Source organism: Apteryx rowi, unplaced genomic scaffold (genome assembly GCF_003343035.1).
Source record: "Apteryx rowi isolate R43461 unplaced genomic scaffold, aptRow1 scaffold_518, whole genome shotgun sequence".
Taxonomy (NCBI): domain Eukaryota; kingdom Metazoa; phylum Chordata; class Aves; order Apterygiformes; family Apterygidae; genus Apteryx; species Apteryx rowi.
The window spans coordinates 55,959-72,098 of NW_020450781.1; the positions used below are offsets into that span (position 1 = coordinate 55,959).

The 16,140-nt window shown below is 37.5% G+C and overlaps 1 protein-coding gene across 1 annotated transcript in view; it reads left to right on the forward strand.

The window, feature by feature from the left end:
- Nucleotides 1-16,140, forward strand: part of LOC112973035 (threonylcarbamoyladenosine tRNA methylthiotransferase-like) — a gene marked incomplete at its 5' end in the record, with an annotated part of 322,440 nt that overhangs the window by 55,197 nt on the left and 251,103 nt on the right. The gene's annotated exons all lie outside the window — the stretch shown is intronic.

The following is a 16,140-nucleotide window of genomic DNA, read 5'->3' on the forward strand; positions in this document are numbered from 1 at the left end:
TTTTGTGGTATTTAGCAAATGTCATCTACACCTATGGGGTTACCTGTTAAATTGCTTTCTGCATTCACATTACCTCTGACTTCTTTACAGCCTTTGGGATGAGTTTTCTGAAGGCACCATCTTGAAACCATATCAAAATATCTTTGGTGCCATTATTCATTCTTGTGTTATGCACTGCTAAAAAAACAATGTAATGGCATAAGTCTGAGAGCCTGTGAAGCCTTTGCCCTCCTGTGTTGAAGGTAGTGAGATATTTCAGTAATAATCTCATCAGCTCAACGAAACAACCACTATTGCTTTGGCTTTCTGTATTTTCTGATGTGAACTCAAATCTCTTCCCTAGCACAATATTATCTCTAGGTAAAAATATAGAGAAATGGAAAAAAATCCTTCTGCTGTGTGAAAAAATGAATTACTGTTTGACAGTGATAGACTTGTTTTTTGGCAAGCTTTTAGATACTTGTATCTATCCAACTATCCCACAATGTTTTCAACGTTTCCATCTTCTCCTAAAATATTGCTGCCCCCATCTTGAATGAATAGTTAGTCTGAACTACAGATCACTTCATATTTTGTAAAAAAAAAAAAAAATCATTGACTAAATACTTGCAGGTTGAATTCCCTGTCATCAATTGATTCAAGCTAGTTTATTCATGAATAGCATACAGATTTTCTGTGTTTTAATGCTTAACTTTTCAAGATACTCTGTGCAAGTGACTTACTGCAGTGAACAGAGGATTTTGATTTTAGAATAAAAGATCCGTACATGTTTTGACTGGCATTCATCTTTACGCATAGAGAGGTAAAATAGTTATTTCTTCTCATTATAATAGTATTATAGTTACTATATAATACCATAAATATATTTATGTATACTTTAAATTTAAGGTTAATGCTTAGAGCAAACTCCCAAGAAAATATAAAATGAAGTAATTACTTTGGCACTATCTGAGCTTATCATGTTAAAACAGACACTTRTAATTCAGTATTGAGCTTAAACATGTATGCTATGCCAGAGCATATAATGCAATTTAGCCTCAGAAAACACAGGGGGTAGTAATCCTGGAAAGATAACATATATTCTTTTGAAAGGACAGCTCTCCACTACAACTGTTTTTTTTGTATTTTTATCAGTATTTTGCATGTACATAATTTTAATTTCCAACTATACTATACACTAGGCATGTGTTTAACCATGTACAGAATATCAATCTGTTTTGCTTTGGTACAGCAATTCACAGAATAATATATATAATGAAAATGTGTGAAATGTTTGAAATACATAATGAAAATGCACAACTGTTTGTATTTATGGAAGGCATTTTAATTTTTGTCATACCATCTGAAAAGCTAGTATTCCAAAACTTGCAGAAACCACACTGCTGTAACAGAGGGAAGAGGAAAAAGCGTTGTTTACAACAGAAAGTTTTAACAGTCTACTTTTTTGCCTAAGGTCTCTTTCCACTGCAACTTACTGTAACTCACATCCAAGGTCATTATTTCCTAATTAGTCTTATTATAAATAGGGTATTGATGACAGTCTGTGAAAGATTGCTCTTTTTCAGTTATTACTAATTTCTTGCAATTTTAATATTTCACATTTAAAGAAGGGGATATAAAAGTATTACAGTATTTTATTTATTTAAAGCAGTCTGCTAGATTATCTGTAAGTGCTACATAGTAACAACATCATCGAGAACATACAGAAGAGAAAAAAATTGAATTCCCAGAAATCATCAGGAAGAAGTGATATATGGGTGTGGGTCACGTTCTCTTGCTTTTAGTCACTTCTGCATTTCAAAGGGCATTAGCTTTCTGTTCTCTCTGTTCTGCGTCCCTGTCACCGAGGATGTGTCCTGTTCACCTATGCTTCCTGAAGAGTGGAAAGTATTGTGTTCTGCTAGTTAGTTTACCTTATCAGTCTGTGTAAAAGAGTTAATTCAGAAAGAACAGTTAGTTGGGTTGGGGGCAGGAATGATTTGTTTCCTCTTTCTTGTTATGTAGCTTGACTTCTCTCTTCCTCCAAACATCAGAGATCAGTCACAGGTGATTCGGTAGGGTAGGTCTGTGCTTCTTTCAGTACCAAAACCAATACCTCTGGTGTCTGTTTAATGGGAATTGCTCATACACTGAAATCAACAGCTGAGGGCAGGTGGAGTTACCCCTTTGGTCATACTGGTGGAGACTGCTAAAGTCCTCTGCGTTCCTCTGAGTATCAGGCATGGTTGATTTTGTTGGAATATATGAAGTTTTGTGTAATAAATTCTCTTCTCCTGTAGGGAATGTGGAAGCTGATGTCTTTGATTTCTCTTACTGTTGCACATGGCAGTTTTGCCATTTGTACTGCTCTGTGTTACGGAAGGTTGCATTGAAAGGTAATGAATATGAATAAATGTTCTGCAGATTCTTCTGGAGTAAATGTCTATGGTAGCATGCTAACCTAAAAGGAGGATGACCTTGAATTTCAGATGACTCCTCAAAAAGAGAAAGATCGTTATACACAAAAAGTTTGTTAAATACCTGTCTTCATTTTATAATAACGGTATAAACTTTTYTCACTAAGGATTTGCCTGAAATGAGCTATTTTTTTCTCTTATGCTTTATTACTTTTGTCTTTCTGCTTTTATACTGCACATCTCTTAATTTATGGCATTGTTACCCTACTATCTTACTTCTTCCTCATTTTTAGTGTCTTCACCACTTGAAGTCCACTCACTTCTTTGAACTCAAATCATGCTCAGTTCCATCCACGGACTTTTAAGTACAGAACTTATTAAACCCTTTTGCTATGACATTTGAATTTGTCTGAACCCATGCTGTCTCTATTCAATGACAAAGTAATCCTGAATTGGGCTTCTTTACTTCCCATGTATGGGCAAGAGCATGATCCCCTGCCAAGAGCTGTTTTGAGTAAAAAGATTTCAAATGGTCTTAAAGGATGTGTTCATCAGTACATCAGATACCTGCAGTTGTGACGTTATTTGTGGTATGACTTCAGGATTAGTATTCATTTCTTTGATTGTATTCCTTGTCGCTGGTGTCAGATGCTGTTTGAATGTGTCTAAGACGGGTATTTGTTTTTATGAACAGCATGCATTGTCTCCTATTCCAAACCATGTTCAGCCAGTCCTTCATTAAGTCTGCTGACGTATGACACGTAAGAATGATTCCAGCAAATAGTGGTTCCTTTGGCATTATTCTACTATTCAAGATGATGTCCAATGACGATTTCATAATATCTGCTAACACTGCCAGCTTTACTGTAATAATTTTTTTTTGTTCTCCTGTTTTTATAATGAGGGATTTTGTGTCTGGTTCTTCAGTGGTGTAATTGGATGACATATCAACATAAATTGATGTCTAATTTACATTATCCATTTGGCTCTTTACATAATCCAGTCATATGCTGTTTACATACAGTGAGTTTTTTTGGTGTTGTCAGAAGGTATGTGTTGGTAAAGTGAAGTTCTTTGCCATAGGCAAAAACCATTACGACACATCGTTTGTACACAACAAACATTACTGACATTGAATTCTTGCTGTGAAGTATTTTGTGCTCATGTAATTTCTTGAGCTATCAACTTAATGATTTCCTGTGTTACTGGGAATTCTTATTAAAGTACGCATAAATTCTACAACTGTTTGGGTCTCTTGGGTCTACTGAAAAATTTCTCCATTGAGTTGGAATGAAATAGTTTGTTTTGATTGTTTCCATTTTTGCACATTTGCCTCCCTTATATAAGTTCTCCCCAGCCTCACAAATCTTTTTCTGCATATAGTACCATCATGATTAAAATTTGCATCATACCTTCTCCTTATGCATTCTGTTACGTTTTCTTTTGCTCTTGTATGTCTCATCTTCAGGAAACTTTGCTATTTCACAGTTCTCTTACAAGATTCACGGAGACTTATAAAAGTTGCCAAAAATCGCTGTGGAATTCTCTGAACTACAGTACACCACACAACTTTGCAAGTCAGTGAGAAAAACAGCAGTAATCACATGCTCTTACTGCGTCATCTCATTAAAACTTCGGGCTGCTTCAGGCATATTTGTGCTACTTTGTCACTAGGTGTCTTCCCACACTCCACAGTTGTATTACTTTGTTAACCCAAAAGGAAGATGACCAGAATTTAAGGCGATGCACAATTTTTAAGTTAAACTACTGGGGTAGGGTGAGAGGAGGGGGAACAACCTTGATTTCCTTTTGCGTAACTATGCTATAAAGTTTTCTGCAGTTTCAAATGATTCCTTTCAGTACTGTACTCCTGATTATTTCAAACTGTGATTCAGAAAATAGACAGCTTCAGCGTATTTGGAATCTGTTTGCAGCTTAGCACAGAATATTTTAAAGGGGCTTCCTGCCTTTCTTTTTTTGACAGATGCTTACATACAGAAGTATGTTTGGATCACAGAATGAGCTACATGTCCCACTCTGCTTGAAAGAGAACAGATGATTTTGAAGTTCCTTGCAATATCGTATGTCCTTAATTCTGACCCAAGTATTCTTTCTGAGGTTGGAGATAAATTCCTCCATGTTGAGAAAAGCATTCGTTTGCTTCCCCCCTTTTAATGCCCACATACATATTTTCTAAGGGACGTCTAGGCAGAATCCCAAGAAACATTTTTTTCGTGTCTCAAATTACAGTAAATACTGAGAAATAACCTCATATTTCACACTTTTGATTGATACTGTGTTGCCTTTACTCCCAGCTTTTCACATTAAAATCAAAACTAAAAAGCAAGACAAGCACTAGAGAAGACATTCTTTTGAAAAAATGCTGTTTTTCTGAATGTACGTTAGTGCAAGAAATGTCTATGCTCATCACTTGGGGTTTTCTTTCCTTTTCTTTTCTTTGGCCTATTTTAAACAGTGTTATACGGCTTGAGTGTTTAAAGTTAAGTGACTATGTCTTTACTGCTCATCAGCTGAGTCAGATAGCTTTAGTTGCCTAATTCTGGCAACCTCTTTTGTTAGCATTGGTAAAACTTCTTACATGTCAGCTAAAATGAAAATGATATACAACAGAATTGTCCTAGCTCTAACTGACCAGGAACATTGCTCCACATATTGTGAGTTGGTGGATACAGCATCACAAATGAGCTTTAGTCATGTACGTTGAGCAAGTACAGTTATTTCAGTACTGTGTCTCTGCACAGTTAGGGTCACTCAGTTTTGATCTGACCTCTCTATTCCTGTCAAAACAGTCTACTTGAAATATCCATTGTGTCTTGTTAGGTCAAGATGGAATTCTTTTTGAGACCTGAAAGGGGAATGTCATAAGGGTTGTGTACAAAGAGGAATCAGAATTGAGTGACTCTATATCTGAAACATACTGTGCTTGGACATAATTTTAATGGAAAAATTTTCCCCTAAGTAGAATGGACTCCAAAAAATTTAGATTTTGCATTGTCTGCTGAAATAACTGAATGTATGTTTTATGAGATTCTCACTGACTTTTATAATTTCTTAAGCTTCAGAAAAATAGGGAGGATAAAAGCATTTTAGCTGTAAACAGTGACTTAAGAGCAAAATCACTCAAGTAAATATACTTTTAAAAATAAAACAAATAATAACTGTAAAGTTTAATATTAAGACTGTATTTGGCAGAAAATACTAGTGGCACAAAATCCGATGTTTCAAGATTATTAACCTTAACATTAGACATAGTGTTTTGTATGTGCCTAATATCTTTCTTTAATGGGGGGGGGGGGAACAAGACTTGAAACTTAAATAGCACTCTTTATTTTTATTCTGATATTTATCATAAAATTCAGATAAGCTGTTTTCTAAAGTGATTTTTTTAACTTCTCAGCTTACCTAAGTCATTACTTTTAAGACAATTTATGGGATGTCTATGCTAATTGCACTGTATTCTCCTGGATCTGTTCTTATAGCAAATGCATTTCAAAATTTGGATTTTTATGGTGGGATGAAATTTTCCTGTTATTGAAAAAAGCCTTACAATTTGCATATTTTTTACATTATTATTCTTGACCTTCATACTTGCAATGAGAGATAGTTTAAAAATTTTTCAGATTCCTATACGTGAAAGCAAGTTATTCACAACCATACTGAATTGAGTAATGGTTTTATTTGTGCTTCTAATAGTCTAATAAAAAATAAAATGCCTAGAGCAAATTTCTGCACTCCTCCTCCTTTTGCTTTTACTCTAAGATGTACGTAAGAAGAAGTAGTATTTATATCATGGATAAGTTTCAAAGAAGCAGTTTAAGTCCCCAGTTCCATCCTGTTCCTCTCTACCCCCCATTTTGGAATTTAGGCAATAAAACTGTAAATTTTGCCTGGAAACATAACTTTTTCTCCCGCAGCATGGCTTACTAAAAAACTATTGAAATATTTGCTTTAACTTTTCTTTTGCATATTTGCTTTAACCTTTCTGTTGCACCAGGACAAACCTTCTCCAGTGGAGAAATATGTGTTTTAGTAAATACCTGCACAGATGAGACGAAACTCCTGCATTTCTGGTCCCTTGAGGGCTCAAGTATGTCTCTGCAAGTTGTGGCTTGAGGAACTACTCAGTAGGTAGATGCTGAGAGGTGCCTGCACTCTTATACTGGAGAGCACAGTGCAGTACTTCTTCACCAAATGGAAAAAAAACCCCAAACTGACAGACTGTGAAACAAAAGGTAACTCCTTCCTTCACCAAATGGATACTGCTTGTGTGATGGCACGGGAGGTCCATGTCTGTATGTGGCTTTTTATTTATAAGATAGTTTCTTCTCGAGTAGCATGGTCCAATAAAGAGGTGAACATTTGAAAAGTGTCTGGAGATGTTTCTCCTCTGACAGATTCGTAGTTGTATTTGGGATCCCTCAATGAACTAGATTAATTCACTGTACCAGACACACTAGCAAAAATATTTCACACATTCCCTCTCTCTTTGCAGAGAGTAACCATTAATATTCTTACCCAAGTGGTTGATATCCCTGCTTGTCATAAGTCCAGGTTTGATTGAGAATTAAAAATTAAGTTCAGGTATTTCTCTGTGTCTGTATGTAGCTTGATGATAGTCTTCTATAAAACTCATGAAAGTAAAAGCTGATTGCCTGTCATATTTCAAGGACTGTCCCTGAAGTTCTTTTTCCTAAGTCTGATAAAGAGCTTCTGACTCCTGTCATTAAATAAAACATTTTCACAAACTTGAAAGGTCTATATGTATTGAATCTAAATAGGACAGTTATAGTTGACAATGTAGTATTGGCTCCTGTRTATCATCATGTCAAGAAGGCAGTTCTTTAGACCTCTGCTTAATCTGTTCCTTTCTCCTTTGGCTTTATTTCCTTCTTCAGGGACTCGCCTTGTTGTCCTACCTAACAAAAACATGAATTAAGATGAGATACGCCCCAAAGCCCAAATGTGCATTTCTGTGAGGAAAAGTGAAATTTACTCTGTGTGGGTGCTGGGGCGGGAGGAATTCCTCCTTATTTGTTGGTTTCCCTTCTAGCAAACTCAGTGAGAAGTCTGCAAAGGCTGCCTTCTTTCCCCTTTGCACAGCATTGCCAAGGAGTCTAGAAACCAGATTGTTCTCTTGGTGGGATTTTGTCAGTATTAGTTAAAATAGAATTTATCCTTATATATGGAATTTAGTTATATGACTTTTGTTGAGGGAGAGAGGAACTTTTTTATTTGCTGTATTTGCTCTTGGCTTCAGGAAAAAGAATAGAGGTTTGTGGTAGAGTGGAGGGATTCTCGTTAAGAAATGAGAATTGAATTTCACTTTAACCTCTTCTGGTCATAACTAGTTACACTGATCCATTATGGTTTTGAGAATTAGAGTTGCCTTCTCCTTTTTGTAGGGATTTTTCAAATCTGTAACTCAGGAATGGCTTGGGGACTTCTGTGATTCTGTGATGTTTAAATAAATATAAACAACAAGGGAAAAACCCACCCAGAATTCTCTGGGAAAGACAAACGCTATGGATGACAGTGCAGTTGCTTAATACTGGGGGAGGCGATCAACCAGAGGTAACTGTTACGATATGACACCTTAGAAAGAATTATTCTGAACTATGGGTTCCCCATTCCATGCAGAATGTATCCGCGTTTCCTGACTTAAAAGCATTTCCTTTTCAATGCTGTAAGCCTATTCAGTCTCAGGAAAGAGGAACTCTATTTCCAAATTCCCTGCCTGCTAGGCAGAGTGAAATATTCCCATTGGAAATACCCAGCCCCAAGCTTCTGTCTCTGTAACTTAACATGTTGAATTTCATAAGCTTGATTTACAGCAAGACTTTAATGCTTTTCTCTCCCCCCCCCCCAATTCCTGCTGTAAAACATATGTTTTCTATTTTTCCTAAAGTAACCATGCCTAACTTTTGTTTTTGGAGTTTATCTCTTGGAAGAGAAATAGTGTTCTAGCATTTTTTAGGAATTTTGTTGATGTGTGTGGACTTTATGAAAAGGAGCTATTTAAGCAAAGGTCAAGTACAAAATTGTCACTCATAACATGCTTATCTAACTATCACATGGTCTTTCTTGCATTGCAGACTGGTGCCAGACTTGGTGTCTTTTATTTTTGTTTTTAAGAGATAAATGTCTAGTGGTGTTTGTTTTTAGTGAGTGTGTTTGTAAGTCCTGTATATCGTGTGATGTTGCTTTCCTTTAAAGTTGAATCATTTTGCAGAAGGTAGCATAAGGCTCCACATTTTAAGTTGGTATTAGGCTTAAAACTGCAGCTGGGGAAATGTTTACTGAAGGATTTGTTTAGTCATCCATGTTCCTGTGTTCCAACAGTCTATGTTTTACATCTTTGTTAAAGAGCTTAAAAAAAAAMCCCTCACTTTACTATTGGTTTGCAGTTTTTTCCTGTCAATTAGTTTTGGGGTTTTTTTTGCTTAAAAGCATTTCTTTTCCAAAACTACAGATCATTTACCCATACCTGTTATTTAGAAAAGTAAAATAATATACTGATTTAATATAACTGCTCAAACACATACTGAAATTTTGTCTTTTGTTTTAGAAATATTTATTTTATTAAAATGTAATAACTTTGAGATATTGTTTGTAATTATACCACTTAAATGAGGAATAGTCTAGAGGAAAGTTTTAAGTAAGAGAGGGGAACATGTCATTACAGGTTAATAATCTATTTATGTAGATATCAACATCTTTAGGGAATTTCAGGTTTATAGTTCAGCATTACTGAATGAATCAACTTACATTTCTATAATTCACGATAATAGAATTGAAATCTGTTCACCAAGCACACTATAACCATGTAAATAACCTTTGAATTCAGACTAAAGTCATGATGTCTCCATTAGGCTAATCCCTTTCGCTTGAACAGCAGGCACAAGTTAGTGCTGTGGTTATGCTTACTGTACTAGTTTGTGTCTGTAGTTTGCAGGGAAATGCTAGGTTTGCAGGGAATTCTGCTGTATCTGTATTTGATCTTCAGAAGTGTTTCACAGAATCACAGAATCTTGAGGCTGGAAGGGACCTCAGGAGATCAGCTAGTCCAACCCCCCTGCTCAAGCAGGGTCACCTAGAGCACATTGTACAGGATCGCGTCCAGGCGAGTTTTGAATATCTCCAGAGAAGGAGACTCTACAACCTCTCTGGGCAACCTGTTCCAGTGCTCTGTCACCCTCACAGTGAAGAAGTTTTTCCTCATGTTCAGATGGAATTGTCTGTGTTTCAGTTTGTGCCCGTTGCCTTGTGTCCTGTCACTGGGCACCACTGAAAAGAGTCTGGCTCCATCCTCTTGACACTCTCCCTTAAGATATTTGTACACATTAATAAGATCTCCTCTCAGCCTTCTCTTCTCCAGGCTGAACAGGTCAAGCTCTCTCAGCCTTTCCTCATAAGAGAGATGCTCCAGTCCCCTAATCATCTTTGTAGCCCTTCGCTGGACTTGCTCCAGTAGTGCCACATCCCTCCTGTACTGGGGAGCCCAGAACTGGAYRCAGTACTCCAGATGKGGCCTCASCAGGGCTGAGTAGAGGGGGAGGATCACCTCCCTCGACCTGCTGGCAACACTCTTCCTGATGCACCCCACGATACCATTGGCCTTCTTGGCCACAGGGGCACACTGCTGGCTCATGCTTAACTTGGTGTCCACCAGCACTCCCAGGTCCTTCTCCGCAGAGCTGCTTTCCAGCCAGTCAGCTCCCAACCTGTACTGGTGCATGGGGTTATTCCTCCCTAGGTGCAGGACCCTGCACTTGCCTTTGCTGAACTTCATGAGGTTCCCCTCTGCTCAGCTCTCCAGCCTGTTGAGGCCCCTCTGAATGGCAGCACAGCGCTCTGGTGTATCAGCCACTCCTCCCAGTTTGGTATCATCATTGTTTCTTGGGCATACTTAAGTGCTAGCACTTTTGTGTGGAACAGGCCACATATCCCAAGTTAGTTAGAAATATATGTATGTAAAAATCACAGAAATGGTATAAAACTTGTACTCAGTTCTTTATCATTCCTTTTGTGGTTTATATACATTCCCTTTTCCTCTCTTTATGCACTAAGTATGTGTCCCTTGAACCCCTACTGAAAGCTGGGTTTGTGCAAATTGCATTTTCCAGACACTTTATAAGCAGCTAATATCTAACATATGCATTCTTTTGCAATTCAAACAGCTGCAGAACTTATCTCAGAGACTACCATGGGAATTTTAATCATTAAATTTAAATTAGGCCCTACTTCTGTATTGCCAATGTGTTCTAGCAGCTTATTTGCTTTACAGCTGTTGGTTTTTTTGAGTGGAAATATAGTGAGATGTCATAGTTTGTAGACTTAAAATCAGATGTGGGAGTAACCATACATTTTAATAAAATCGTAACAGTTAACTAAAATAACCCAATGTTTTTGAGATGTGCTATAAAATGATTTTGAAAAATAAAAGGTGGCGTGAAGTAACAGTATTTACTATATTTTTTAAGATACGAAGTTCCTGTGATAGCAGAAGGGACAGTCTGAAGGATTGTGATTTATTATGATTTTTCTATTCTTCTTTCCTAGTGTCTCCTATTTTGAACATGATAGTTGTGGATTAGAGTTCATCTTCTTGTCCCTCATTGTCCAAATACAATTAGTTTAACCACAACAACTTTTTGCATCTGTCTTAATATAAAAAATGCCATTTATTTTGGGGGGAGGATGGATTAGATAAGCATATGAGTATACAATTAAGACAGATAAAATAAGTATATTCTAACTAGGATTTTGTAATACTTGTAGCTGCAAACATTTGTTTGAACATACATTGTTCAAAAAATTGTTCCAAAAATATCTGTGGTTGGAAAAATGCCCTCAACCTGCCAAGTGAATTTAAAATTGTTCAAAAATAAGGATGTTCTTGCTGAGAAACGGTGTGTAGGCTGCAGCTCTCTCTGGTACATTGTATGAAAACAGTGCTGAAATACAAACAACCAAAGTAGATCTGCGTGTTTGCTCTATTTTTGGTGGGGGGAAAATTACATTGTTACAAGAGCATAGGACTTGCTCTGTCAACTATTAAAATACTGGGAATGAGTTTTTCATTGCTAACTAGTTTTGTTTCTTTTGCTATATTTCAGACATCCTGGATGTTTGTGTGTATAACAATGACATTTTCCTTTTAGGGTATTTTGCTGCATAGGTTGGTCCAGTTTATGAACCTTCAGCAAAAACAAAATAAGACTTGGTATTCTTTATGATTTTAATAAAATGAATTTAATGTAAAAAGAAGGTTACAAGTCTCTTAGATGTGAAAAAATTCTTGGCAAAATGCTGATTACTTGCTTTATGTATATTCTTTTAAGTAGCACTTATTGTTAATGTCTCATAAAGGTAATATTGCTATTGKTCACTTAGTCCTCTGGTATCTGCTGTCTTCCTACCCTTTTTTCCTTAGGAGTTGTCTAGGGTTTATCTTGGCTATATTTGAATAATATATACCTTGTTTTGTTTTGAATAATTTTCTTATGGAATTAATATGTGGATAAAGGTAATGGTCCTTTTTGAAATGAAATTATGCAAGTAGTACCATAAATACTCAGTAAATACAGTGGCTTTTTTGTGTGTGTCTAAATCAGCTGAAATGGCTATATTTTTTCAACTAGAGTAATGCTCTTCTGAAAAGCGAAGCATAATGAGACAGACCTATCTCTGTCAATTGTACTGAGACTAAAAGCACAGACTCTATAGACTGTATAAACTGCCTCAGACATGAACAGATGCACAATACACTGTCCTATATGCTTGTTGAGAGACTTCTTTTCTTTGGTGTTTGTACAGTACATTCACTTTTTCTTTTTCCCATCAATTTCTTTTACACTTGTGATGTAGATTTGTTTGCAGCAGGTTAGAAGAGAGTTTAGGATTCTTAAGTGAATTCAAGTTAAGTGCATTTACAAGTTTAAATGTAACCAGATATAACTCATAACAAAGCTGACAAAGTTTGCCCATTTTTTATAAGACTTGTTTACAGTTTGGGTTGGCTTGAACATTTTCAAAGGATTGTGGAGATGTGCAGATATACTATTTTAGGGAACTAAATTATGGGCTTTACATAGTTGCTATATGTATGATTACATTAAGCTTAGAGAAATATTGATTAATGTTACACAAAAGTAAAGGAAGGCAAAAAGCAAAGTGGGATTTAAATGGCAGATCATAACTGCATAGACAGGAAAGAATGCATATCCACGTGCACTCACTTTCTCCATGTCCAGTGTATGGATACAGCGCCCCTATAGTGCCCAGTATTCTTTGTTCCTGTGGAGGAATATGAAGATAGTGCTGACCTAGTTTGCAAAGAATTGGATGTCTCTGTTGTCACCTCTACAATCACAAAGTTCTCATACTTTCTCCTGTGGACTCTTATCTGACCAAAGCACCAATACCATGCTTGGGAATATTTTACTGATGTCAGGTTATTGGATATCTGCCGTAACAAACCTACCAGGTGAGATCCTTACTGTTTCTGTGTTAATGATGTGAGCCATCAAATTGTCATGGCATACTTATGGACAGTATATGACCATCAGGTTAATATCACATTCTAAACGTACATGATAACAAACTGTACCAAAGTTATTAGATGTTGATACTGTTTGTGGTATATTTTGTCTCATGCTTTTCTCTAGTTTTCATTGTGCAACCCAGACTTGGTCTTTCTCTGCTTTGGTTTCTCATCATCTGGCTTTTCTTATCTCCACAGTTGAAGCGATGCTTCTTGGGGTGTTGGAAGCATGCTGTGCTTCCCCTGTGTGTGTGTGTGTGTGTGTSTGTCTGTCTGTCTGTCTCTCACATGCACGTGCGTGCATGCACACATACATGCAGGCACAAATGATGTTGGAGTAGAGCAAGTTTGAGGGTTCCAAGAATGGATAGCATTGGTGCTGGGTTCCAGCAACTCAAAGAGGTTATATCAGCTTTGGTGCAACCTGTTCCAGTATTTGACCACTGTCACAAAAAAATATTTTTCCTTGTGTCTAACTGGAATTTCCTGTGTTCCAACTTGTGTCTGTTGCTTCTCATGATATTGCTTTGCACTTCCAAGAGCAGTCCATCTTCTCTATACCCTCCTATTTGGCAATAAGATCACTTCCTCCTAAGGCTATACAAACCCAGTTCTCTTGGCCACTCCTCATGTGTCATGCACTCAAGCTSCATAATCATCTTGGTGGCCCTCCACTTGACTTGCTCAAGTATGTCAATGTCTATCTTGTCCCAGGCAGCCCAAAACTGAACACGGCACTACAGATGCAGTCTTAAAAGTTCCAGATAGAGGACACTTAGCATCTCTTGCAAATACAGTCCACGATGCAGTTGATCACCTTCACTGTAAGGGCACACTGCTGACATGTGTCCAATTTGTTGCCTTCCTGGGCCCAAAGTCCTTATCTGCAAAGCTGTTTTCTAGCCAGTCAACCCCCCAACCTGCACTTTTGTGCAGGACTTCTTACTTGCCCTTGTTAAACCTCATGAGTTTCCTTCCTGTTAGGTTGTTTCTCCAGACTGTTGAGGTCCCTCTGACTAGCAGCCCCGAACTCCCCCCGCCATTGGTGTTGTTCGTGATTTGTCTTCACCCACATTGTTAATAAAGACATGAAACAACACTGGTCCCCGTATCAATCCCTGAGGAACGCCATGACTAACTGGCCACCAGTTAGACTTTGTACTGCTGACCACAACCCTTTGAGCCTGGCAGTTTTTCACCCACCTTATTGTCCATGTATCCATTCATATCACAGCAATTTGGCTTTAAGGATACCATGGGATACTGTGTTGAAGGCCTAGCTAAATCAAGGTGTGTGACATCCACTGCCCTCCTGTTACCCACAGAGCCAGTCATCTCAATGTAGAAGGCAAGGTCTGATCTCCTCTGTTGCTTCAGCCAATCCAGCCTCACAAGGAAAATTTACTTTTGACTCATGTTTATAAAGGCAAAGAAATATCCTGTAGTAGGATGTCATCAGTGTTGTAAAGATGTGTGTGCGTAGAGTAACTGTTCTGTGCTGTGGACCTGTAAAAACAACTGTTCCAGATTAATATAGGTTCATAAGGTCTCCCTGTGCCCCCACCCTTTTTGTGTAGTTGGCTTCCTCCCTGCCTAAAACCAAGCTGCTGAGGCAGCAGTGGTGGCTGACCTGGGGATGGCTGCAGTGTCTATCCTGCCCCAAAGCTCTGCCAGATCCGACATGTGAACATAGTGTGGTAACCCTGCTTATTGGTGAAAGCATTCCTGTAGCTCTGTGAAGTTGTGCTGCCGGGCTTACCAAACAAACCGATGACGTTCTTTGTTACGATGGCTTGTGCAGGCTGTTCAGCAGCTGAGGAGCTGCTGTTTCTGAAGCAGTTGATGCAGAGCTCCCATTGTCCAAAAGGTTGGGCCTTTTTAAGAAGCAGTTTAATGTCAGGCGCTGCAAAGATAATGTTGTTGTAGCCAAATGTAGCTATGGATAATATTTAAAAGAAAAAAAAGAAAGACCTTCCATTTATTTAAGTGTTGACTAAGGCCTGTAAACAACTGAATTGCTGAGCTACTTTGTGTTTTGTCTGTCCTCTCTTCTTGCATTTGATGACTAAAGCTGCCTCTTCTGTATTTTCCAGGCTGTAATGTCTAGAAGGCTATTTAGATCCTGAATCCCCAAGGGCCCCTCTGGTCTCTTTTTGTGCTCTGATTTGTGCATTAAGTGCTTTATTCATGGTCTTTCTGAATTTCTTTTAAACGACTGACCCTATGTAACTCACTGAGTTGTAATGAAGGTGACCTAAAAAAAATCAGAACAGTTTTCTTTAAGTCTAAACAGATAAAAAACTAGATGTCCTTGTTTGTGTTTTAAAAGACAAGAAAGCTAGCAAGTTATGGTTTCTGTCAGAGTTGGCAGCTGTTGAACTGGAAAAGTTTCAGACTCACCACAGACTTGAGTGGTTAAAGAGGAAATCAAAGCATACAAACACCGGCCAACAGCTTGGAATAGAGTCAGACCATTCCAGTCACTGGGATGTGAGGACACCACAGGAGAGTTACAGGCACAATGGTCACTGAATGTAAGACAACAGGAAAAAATTAAGAGGAAAATGGAAGGAAAAAGAAAAAAGAGTGAGGTAGAAGAAAAGACAGCTGAGGAATCATTAGAAGAAGAGAACTTAAGTAAAGCAGATGAAGAAGTTGAGGATCATTAGTTATTTACTGACTAAAGGCTACTGTTCCCTCATTTTCTGCATTGTCATTATGCCTTTAGTTTCTGTAAACCCATTTAAATAGACTTTAAAGAGTAATACTATAAAATAATGAAAAAAATTAAAAATCATTGTTTGAGACTTTATGCTTATTTCAGTAGTTTGCCTAATTATTCAAAAGTAAGTACCTTAACTAGAATTTTCCTGTCTGTAAGGGGTAGTTGGGCACTGGACAAGATATGTCCATGAAGATAATCAGACTGGTTTAGATGTATAACTGTGCAAAGGGGATTAATTTCCTTTTGAAAATCCATTTGCAAATTCTTAAATGCAGACATAAGATCCCTGGTTTAAATTTTTATTTTTAAAGAAGTCAGTAATTGGATTCTTGCAGGGATATCAGTGTAAATTAGACCATTAAACTGCTTAGAAATTCTCATACAGCTGAGTTCAGATCGGGCCATTATGTTGAATGTGTGGTCTTCTTTCATTTTAAGTTGACAAAGTGATACAT